The 10,318-nt window shown below is 42.3% G+C and overlaps 1 protein-coding gene across 5 annotated transcripts in view; it reads right to left on the reverse strand.

Annotated features, from left to right (window-relative positions):
* LOC130194743 (liprin-beta-2-like) overlaps window positions 1-9,679 on the reverse strand; it is a 119,448-nt gene extending 109,769 nt beyond the window's left edge. For all 5 annotated transcript variants that reach the window (XM_056415871.1, XM_056415870.1, XM_056415874.1 and 2 more), the window contains exon 1: window positions 9,466-9,679. The gene's annotated coding sequence lies outside the window, so the exon portion shown is untranslated. The remainder of the gene's footprint in view (window positions 1-9,465) is intronic.
* Window positions 9,680-10,318: the final 639 nt, after the last annotated feature.

Raw genomic sequence — 10,318 nt, forward strand, 5'->3', positions numbered from 1 at the left:
AGATGAACAATAGATGTCATGTGACCAGATGAACAATAGATGTCATGTGACCAGGTGAACACTAGATGTCACGTGACCAGATGAACAATAGATGTCATGTGACCAGATGAACAATAGATGTCACGTGACCAGATGAACAATAGATGTCATGTGACCAGATGAACAATAGATGTCACGTGACCAGGTGAACACTAGATGTCACGTGACCAGATGAACAATAGATGTCATGTGACCAGATGAACAATAGATGTCACGTGACCAGATGAACAATAGATGTCATGTGACCAGGTGAACACTAGATGTCACGTGACCAGATGAACAATAGATGTCATGAGACCAGATGAACAATAGATGACATGTGACCAGATGAACAATATATGTCATGTGACCAGATGAACAATATATGTCATGTGACCAGATGAACAATATGTCATGTGACCAGATGAACAATAGATGTCATGTGACCAGATGAACAATAGATGTCATGTGACCAGATGAACAATAGATGTCACGTGACCAGATGAACAATAGATGTCATGTCACCAGATGAACAATAGATGTCATGTGACCAGATGAACAATAGAGGTCATGTGACCAGATGAACAATAGATGTCATGTGACCAGATGAACAATAGATGTCACGTGACCAGATGAATAGATGTCACGTGACCAGATGAACAATAGATGTCATGTGACCAGATAAACAATAGATGTCATGTGACCAGAAGAACAATAGATGTCATGTGACCAGAAGGAATCATTACAGAGTTACAACACATTAATGAACATGACAGAATTAAGCTCACTCTGTTATGATTTGGAGTGTTTCCTGTTTTATTTTGAAGTCCCTGTCTCGTTTCCTGTTTCCCTGCGCTTCCTTCCCTGTGCTTGTCTGTTTCGTTCCTGATTGTTCCCAGCCACGCCCTGATTGTTTCCACCTGTGTCTCCACCTGTGTCTCGTTTCCCCAGTGTCTTTATATGTCCTTCTGCTTGTTCTGGGTCTGTTCGTTTTTGTTCCTGTCCGGTTTGTGTTTTTGTTCCTGCTAGATCTTTTATAATAAATCCTGTGTTTTCTTGAGAACTCTGCCTGCTGCGTTTGGGTCCAAACCTTGCATCACACAACACACTCAGATGTAATGATTATTAAAATATGATGCAACTGAATAGTGGTGTAACGGACCCCTGTCAATCCGATACAGAGGAGAACCACGGATCAATGACTCTTTAATGTTAACTATCACCATGTGAAATAAAGTTGAATGACTTCCGTTATCCAACAATATTCAGTCAAATATGCAATCAGGAGATTTTACCATCTGCAACACGTTCTAGTCACAGATTACTGATAATATTAGAACAGACTGACAGGACGGGGGCAGCATCTCTCACGGAGGAAGGTGCGTTCAGGCACTGTTCAGTAAAAATGAGTATTAGGTAAAGGTAAATTATAACGTTCTCATGCTGGCGATATACGAGAATGAATCCAGATATTTTCACATACACGTCTACACAATAGATCGTAGAGATGAATTACGAGCTGTTTAACTTCCCAACACGCTCCAAGCACATTATTCTACTTCATTAAAACTTAAAATGACTATATTTGTTTTAAATAGATACTAATATAAACTTGATTTTTGCTTATTGTAATTGTGTCTTTTTTAATGAAGAAAAATAAACACGACAGAATGGTTTATGACATTATTTTTGGGACGTTTGCAAAAAAAAAAAAAAAAAATAGAACCAGTTGCTATAGAATCCAACAACAACGGGATCTGTATTTGTTAATATGGATCATCAATTGTATCGGTAATTTAAAACTAATTAAAAACCTGTTCTTCGTCGAATTGATTGATCCGCTTTGGCACTAAGCGTCATGTCTGTTGAGCGTCCGTCTCTTTCTCTCCTCGTCATTCACACGGCGTCAATCATTTGTGAAGACGACGTACGGACATCTTGATTGATTGGAAAACAACTGAAACATTCTCAGGGGTTCATTTGATAGGAAATATGAATCTTGAGCAGACACGTGCACAGACATGTTGGGGGAGGAGCTCGGACCAAAACAAAGAGCACCCATCGCCAAGATGAGTTTTCTATTGATCACTGCAACTTGAAGTTAGCGAGTATGTGGTTGCTACGCAACACCTGAAACACATTGTGTGGTGAGACATGAGAGCTGAACACAATGACATCTATTAACAATTACAATTCATTTTCATTTACAAAATGAGAGGAGCGAAAAATTCCATTTAATAAACGTCCGAGGAGGAGGAGGGAGGGGCGGGGCACGAGGAGGAGGAGGGAGGGGGGAATTATCCCAAGAACTCAAATAAACGCCCCGTCGGATATCAAAACACATTTGGGGGGATTTGGTGACAGAGAGAGAAATTTTTATTCTTAAATACTTATTAATGAAGAAAAATGTGTCTCCATCAGAAAGGGCACTTTTCTCATCCAGGGCAAAAGGGGAGGAGCTTGATCACCACTAGGGGTCTACCTGTGCACGTGCCTGATCTTGACCACAGCACACTGTCCTGCTCGCAGTACAGCTTCCCCAAAGCATCATGGGAATCCACGCGTGAGCTTTGTGGACTTTACTTAAATTCTGGTCTGAGACTCTGTTGCCACGACAGGAATGAAAGTAAATCCGCTCTGACAGTTTGACACGACTCATCCAAGATGTCCGCCACAGCAGGAACGTGTTGGAAGACAAGCTGCCGTTGTTCTGCAGAGCGGGAAACCTTGAAATACCAGAATCACCCAAACACCTTCACACGGATCAACTCCTGGGACGGGCCTGTGAGAGCAGGACATGGCACACACACACACACACACACACACACACACAGCTGAGCCCCCAGGCCCTCCTGCACCTCTTAAAATAGAAGCCAAAAAAAGAATAGTTCTAACTAATGATCTCATCAGTTCTTGCTTTCTGGTTAGACTGCATAGTAGTGACCCCGGTTCTAAGGGTTCTAACACAAAAAGGGATCCTCAAAAGCAAATGGTTCTGGGTAGAACCTCGGCTCGTGTTTGGAACCCTTCATTCTTCGAGCGTTGCAACAAAAGGATAACAAACTCAAATGGTGTCTTTAATCTCTCTTGTGCACCCTGTTTCTTTCTTTGTGTCTTCCCGAAGCAGATGCAGATTTGTGTAATGAGACATTTAAAGTCACGGAATAATTAGCTACTGAACCAAGTACCGTCACACCAAATTGTCCGTAGTGCTCAAGCTGCTAAGTGTCTGAATACACGCAGCATTTTCCAAAGAAGAGAATAACACGAGTGAAGTCTGTTGGATGGTAAACGGACGACTCGTTCCTGGTCTCCTGACCCCTGAAGGCTCCTTGACACTACGCGTAACCATTCACCCCGTCGCACGCTGATGGGAGGAGCTACCATGCAAGGCGCCACCTGCCCATCAGTCCCCGCTAACCATTCCCACCCATTCATAACTAGGGATGGGTATCGAAAACCAGCGCCAATCTGGTGACTCCGCCCAGTCAGCAGGTTACGATAGCCTATCATTTCCTGTCTGCGTGAGCCCGTGCACGCCAGCGTCAGGCTGGGCGCGACGGGGAGACGGTCCCCCTGAAAACGAGGAGACCGATGATGACGAGCAGCCTGAACTCAGACTAGTACCGTGACGTTTAATGCAAGTCTTGTATTCATAAAAGTAGGCCAACAAATAATGAATTAGCCATTATAACCATGTTTAAGCTAGCTCGTAGCTCGCGCTAGCTCGTAGCTAGCGTGAGCTACGAGCTAGCGCGAGTTACGAACTACGAGCTGCGAGTTACGAGCTACAAACTACGAGCTACAAACTACGAGTTGCGAACCAACTGAGCCCATGGACACGTCAGTCAGCCGGAGCTCCAAGACTTTGGCCAGGAGCCTCGTCAGTGACGGCATCCTCATTGGCCTCCATCCCAAATTCAGTCTAAAAAGAACGACTTCCTACCAGCTGAGCAGATATACGAAATACAAGCTTGCCGGGTGGTGAAAACGTGTTCCTCTAAAATGACAAGCGAGCATGTGGAGCGGGACGAGGAGGCCGGCACCGTGGCTACAGGAGACTCCAGTTACAGTCACAGTCGGCTAGTAAAGCCAGCCGGATCACCGGCAGCTCACATTGCAGGGTTACGTTACACTCACACGGTCAGTCGGCTCGATTAGCAACCGTCTTTTAGAAAAGACACGTCAAAGCTCCTGAAACCACCGGAGGGATACGGACGGAGGTCTCTTAGCTCGTCGAACACAGACACCTGGAGCTCGTGGTGCCACTGACCAGACATCTCAAAGGCTGCTGTCAATCATTCATCCGATTCATTGATGAGTTGATCGTCTATAAAGGGTCAATACCTTTTTCGTGAAGGTCCTGCACACACAATCGGATCTGTATCGGTCCGGTTGATGGTGGGCGGAGCGAAAGTCGGAATTAAATGCGGTCACTCCTGAGAGGACATCTCATCAGCCAGAATACATCAACACACCCAAATGGCTTCAACACTTAGATATTATACAATAATACATTCAGTTCACCGTTGCAACAGACATCAGGAAGCTGCTCATCAAAGCTGGAACGAGGAACTGGTTTTCTTTTTAAAACTTTAACGTAAGTAACCAATCAAAATTGAAGCATTTGTTTTTTTTGCCAAAAAACACATAAATCACCACAAGCTGGACACACAGCGGCTCTGCGATAACACAACCACACCGAACACGATGGCAGCGGCATGCATTAATGTTGCCTCGGTGTCATTTCAAATCACACCCACAGACAGGAGAGACGAAGCGGACGGAGTCGTCACCCATTGGACCGCCGGCAGGAAGCTTGGAGTCTACATCATCGATCGGTCGGCATGTTGAGTTTTTTGACCGATGAACAGAAGTTACCGTTTGGAATGCAGAGGATCGACATCGAGATGTCATCCAGTACCGACCTCTTCCTCCCGTCTTAATTCCTCTTCTCTGGAACTTTCTCTTCGTGCTTTTTTCTCCCTCCCACTTCACCCTGATCCAGTGTTTGTCAAGCCTCCCCTCCTCTCTCCTCGGCTGCTCCGTGTCATATTGTTAATGACAAGATTTCACGACGGCGATATTCACGTGCCCTACTTTTAAAAGGAAGGGACATGTGTACGCAGTGTCAGAAATACACCAGGGCAAAGGGAGAAACTGCCCCCAAGAAATATAATTGTGCCCCTGATGTGACGAGGAGAGGGGCAAGAAATGCCCCCAGAATTCCCTCTAATAATTTAATGAACTTGTCAAAACATCGTAGCCTATGTGACCCGGTCCAGTTGCCATAAGTTTCGCTGTCTTATTATTGCCATTTGATGACAATTGCTTATATACTGTAAGCCTGAATAAGTATATTTATTATTTTGAACAAAGGTTAAATGTTATTTTACACATTTTTAAAAAGTGCCCCCAATTTATTTCTAAATGCCCCTGGATTTCAGTCAGTGGGGGGAAAAATTGCCCCTTAAAAATTATGTACAGGTCCTACCCTGTGTGTACGTATCACAAATGACAGCATGTCATGGAAAGATGTACGGTGTATCCTGCGTCTTAAACACTTGTACAAAATCATTAATTGTTGCCGGCTTTAATGGAAAATCAAGTATGGGACCAATCGTTGGAGGTGAGCTTCCCTCCATCCTGGACATATACACCAAGCGGTGCGTGGCCAGCGCCAAACGGATGATGAAAGACAATAACCACCCCGGCCACAAACTGTTCACCCTTCTACCGTCAGGCAGGCGATACCGCAGTATCAAGTGCCGCACAAACAGACTGAGGGACAGCTTCTTCAGTCAGGCCATCAGGCTGCTGAACAAGGACTGAGACCCTCATTAACACTACACACCAGAACATATTCTGTGAATATCTATGGCCATGGTGTATATTTTATTACATTGTTTTATATATATATATATTGTATATACATATTGTATGTATACACATATATATATATATATATAGTCTCAAAAAAAGTGTATATTTTATTACATTGTTTTATATATATATATTGTCAGGATGTATATTCTATTACATTGTTTTATATATATATATATTGTTAATACTTTCTTCTTTTTTGTGTGGATATTGTATAGTTTATTCCCATTCTTATTCTTATTTTAGTCTGCTACTGCTGTCGGGTGTTTTGCACATAAGAATTTCACAAACCGATTATACTTGTATAAAAGGGGATGTGACAATAAAAACTTGAAAGTTAAAAAAAAAAATAATAATAATAATACTGGAATACCAACGTTCATTTAATGGAGAGAAGTGGACATTATTTACTTCATCACTCGCTGTTTTTTCTCAGAGAGCAGAATAAGAGCAGAGGGAAACTAAATCAAATCACACAAGCTTTTAGCCTAATTCCCCTCCATTCCATCTGTATTTGCCATTTCAGCGCTTCCCGGCCACACCCCTAATTACCCTTTCTTTTTTTGTCACATTCAACCCTGGACTGAGATCATCATCCCATTTGTCTTTAACTTGGTTGTAGTTGTTGTGTCACATGTGTTAATGGAGGTCCTCAGTCTAGACAGTCCGTAGGTTGAAGTTTATGACAAGTAGGCAAAAAGAGATGCCAGAGTCCAGAATGGGGATTCCTCTTATTCACCTAACCCATTTAAATCTCGGGTAAGCAAAGACATCTGAAAACAACAACAAAGGTTTTAAAACCTGAGCCATTGCCTTACTTTTCCTCGATTTCCACGAACACACACTGGTTTATTATCTATCTACTCAAACAGAAATATGCCTGTGAAGCATCTATAATCTACTCTTTTCTACCCCCTGTAGTAGTTATGGTGACGGAGCAGTGAACTACAGTAGAGGTGTGATTAGTAGTTATGATATAGAGCAGTGAACTACAGTAGAGGTGAGATTAGTAGTTATGATATAGAGCAGTGAACTACAGTAGAGGTGTGATTAGTATAGTTATGATATAGAGCAGTAAACTACAGTAGAGGTGTGATTAGTAGTTATGATATAGAGCAGTGAACTACAGTAGAGGTGTGATTAGTAGCTATGATATAGAGCAGTGAACTACAGTAGAGGTGAGATTAGTAGTTATGATATAGAGCAGTGAACTACAGTAGAGGTGTGATTAGTATAGTTATGATATAGAGCAGTAAACTACAGTAGAGGTGTGATTAGTAGTTATGATATAGAGCAGTGAACTACAGTAGAGGTGTGATTAGTAGCTATGATATAGAGCAGTGAACTACAGTAGAGGTGAGATTAGTAGTTATGATATAGAGCAGTGAACTACAGTAGAGGTGTGACTAGTAGTTATGATATAGTTATAACACATATATAGAGGTGTATAACAATGTGTTGTTCATCATGTGTTCATGGCGCTCCTGGCCGCCTCCCCCGTGGTTTAGAAGTGCTAATGTCGTCCCGGAGCCAAACAAAGCCGCCGTAATCAATTCACCGTCAGCGCAATGATGCCTTTCAACTCACCCCCTTTTAAATGAGATTTGCAATAGAAAAGAGGCGCCATCGCGCTGCATTCAGGGGCAGGAGGCTCCTTCAGCGCTCTCTGCTCCCCGTCTGTGATGCCTGTGCGTGTGCGCGTACGCGTCTCTGTGCGTTCGCCGACACCGGCTCCAGGATTAGACGCAGCAGATGCTTCAGCAGAGGGGAGCCACACATCAGCCTCGACATTTCCCATTAGCATATCAGCGTCCTCCCCCCCCCCCCCTTTACTCATGCTGTCACAAATTGATGATCTGCGATTACACAGCATGTGTCAGTGCAACTAAACATCATTTAATGGCTCCGAGCTGACAGAACATGACTGAGCAGGCAGAGGAGAACCAGTGGCACAAGAACAGTACCGTTTCACAGCATGTTGCAACTTTCTGTTTGTGTGGGAAAAAGCCCGGCCTGTGAAATAGAAGTGCACATTAAATACCGCACACTTATTCTACAGTACATTGACAACATCAGCAAGTTGATATACCTGAGGTATGGTGACCATATATATACCGTATGTGTACAGATTGTAAAGCCGGCTGAGGCAAATTCCTTATTTGTAATATTGGGCGATATAAAATAAACTGAATTTAATTGAATAAAGTGATTCATATACTTTCTATGGAGGAGGCGACCGCAGCACTCCATCCCCGGAATGTAGGATCATAGCATTAGTAGCCTCTGTTGCAGAGGATGATGTGCAAATAATCCAGATATATAGATATAGATATGTAATGTCTAAAGGCGATCATAGCTATAACTATATCAGTGGTTCTTAACCTGTGTTTGATCCAACCTCAGGGGTTCAGTGAGTAACTAGTATATATAAGTATAAACTTCACAGCACTACACGATACCAGTCCCATCTGTGGAGACACTGGTACAGCTGTCTATTAATAAAGCATGTGTACTTCTATGTTTGTGTTTTACTTGTAGTTTTGCATGTATTTTATTATATGTGTTCCACTATCTGGACCTTGAGTCTGTAATAAAAGTTTGATTGTTTGATTGATGAAGACCCACCCAGTACAGCCCGGTTCACACTAGCGGTGTCGGGCCGTTTTTGTCGGTCGTCCCAAGAAATTTGCGGCCGACATTTTGGCAACACACCGTTCCGACGTTTGTGGGATCTCCTCAACAAGTATAAAGGAGAAGTAGTGATTCGTTATTCCATGGTGGATGAAGGAGATGATAACCATTTCCACGGATAAGCCACGCCCCTTCTAAGGCGCGAATGAAGCGAATATACCACAAATAGTCGTGAGTTTGTGAAGCGTTTCAAATGTGTGAACGCAGCGTTACATTCCGAATATTTAGTTGCTTAGTATAAACGTCTTACATCAAATAAATTCAGCCCATGCTGTTTTGTCTGACATCACGCTGCGCTTGGCCCTTATTGGCTGCAGCTGATCAGCCACATTTGATATCTGTTAAGGTGCGTTCACTTGCAACGTGAAAAAAGAAATTGCGCTGCCAGTATGAAAGCATATGCCGGCTTATATTTTGAGCGTCTTTCTTTCTAATTTCTCATATTAATTATTTCAAACTCGCCGTGAATGAACATGTCAATGTCTTTTCCCAAACTTTTGTGATTTAAGTTTTTTTCATGACTTTTCCAGGCCTGGAAATGACCATTTTAAAATGCCATGACTTCTCCAGGTTTTCCATGACCGTACGAACCCAGCTATGTTTTGAAGAAATCGTATTTTATTTGTTCTAACTGCGGAGGGTTCGGCTAGTGCCCAGGGTTCAGTACCCCCAAGAATGTCACGGACCACTGAACTATATCATCACTTCGCCTGTGTTAAAGCAGACGGCAGCATGTGAACAGTCCCTCAAGTCCAGCTCTAGAGACTCTGCTCTGTTCCAGTATCGCGACTACGACATGCGGGAGAAGAGCCGGCGAGTCGCGACATGACCCGCTCGGGCTCCAGAACCGCCGCTGCGTGCGGCGTTACTTACCATGCGGCTCTGCGGAGTTGCTGTCCAACTAAATCCTGTATTTAGTTTCCTGGAGACACTTGGAGTTACCATGAGAGCACACGCACACACACACACATACATACACCCACACACACACACACACACGTACATACAAACACACACACGCACGCGCACACACGAACACGCTCACACGTGCAAGGTGCTCTGAGCTGAGCTGGGTCGTCCGGTCTGTAGCCCTCTCGCGCGCTGTAGTGGAGCGCGAGCTTCCTCAACTCTCACCTGCCATGTGACAGGCAACGATGCCTTCAGGAGCCCCTCGTAATATCTCACGCGTTCGAGTGCCTGACACGATCACGCTGGACCTTTTTGTTATAATATTGTTATAGGTTGTTTCCGTAACTATCACCTGATTGCAAACACATATCATTTATTTAATTATTTAAAACATATATATGTATACATATATATATATAATTGTACATACTGTATATATAATATATGTTTAAAATAAATAAATAAGTAACAACAATTTATTTATTTTAATATTATATATATATATATTATAAATATATAATACAATATATATACGTTTTAAATAAATAAATATATTTGCTATTAGGGTATTTCACTCAACTGTGAGATATTATTAACAATATAATTCCTGGTCAGATCAGGTGAATCAATGTTTCAAATGTTATATATATATATATATATATATATATATATATATATATATATATATATATATATATATATAAGTTATAGGCCTAATACTTGTTACAATAATTGTTTATCATTAACATTAATCATGTAGTCATTGGAAATTAATATGCAAATGTGTGTTCATTTTCATTCCGTCTGTATTGTTGTT

The sequence above is a fragment of the Pseudoliparis swirei genome, chromosome 6 (assembly GCF_029220125.1).
Source record: "Pseudoliparis swirei isolate HS2019 ecotype Mariana Trench chromosome 6, NWPU_hadal_v1, whole genome shotgun sequence".
NCBI classification, from domain to species: Eukaryota; Metazoa; Chordata; class Actinopteri; order Perciformes; family Liparidae; genus Pseudoliparis; species Pseudoliparis swirei.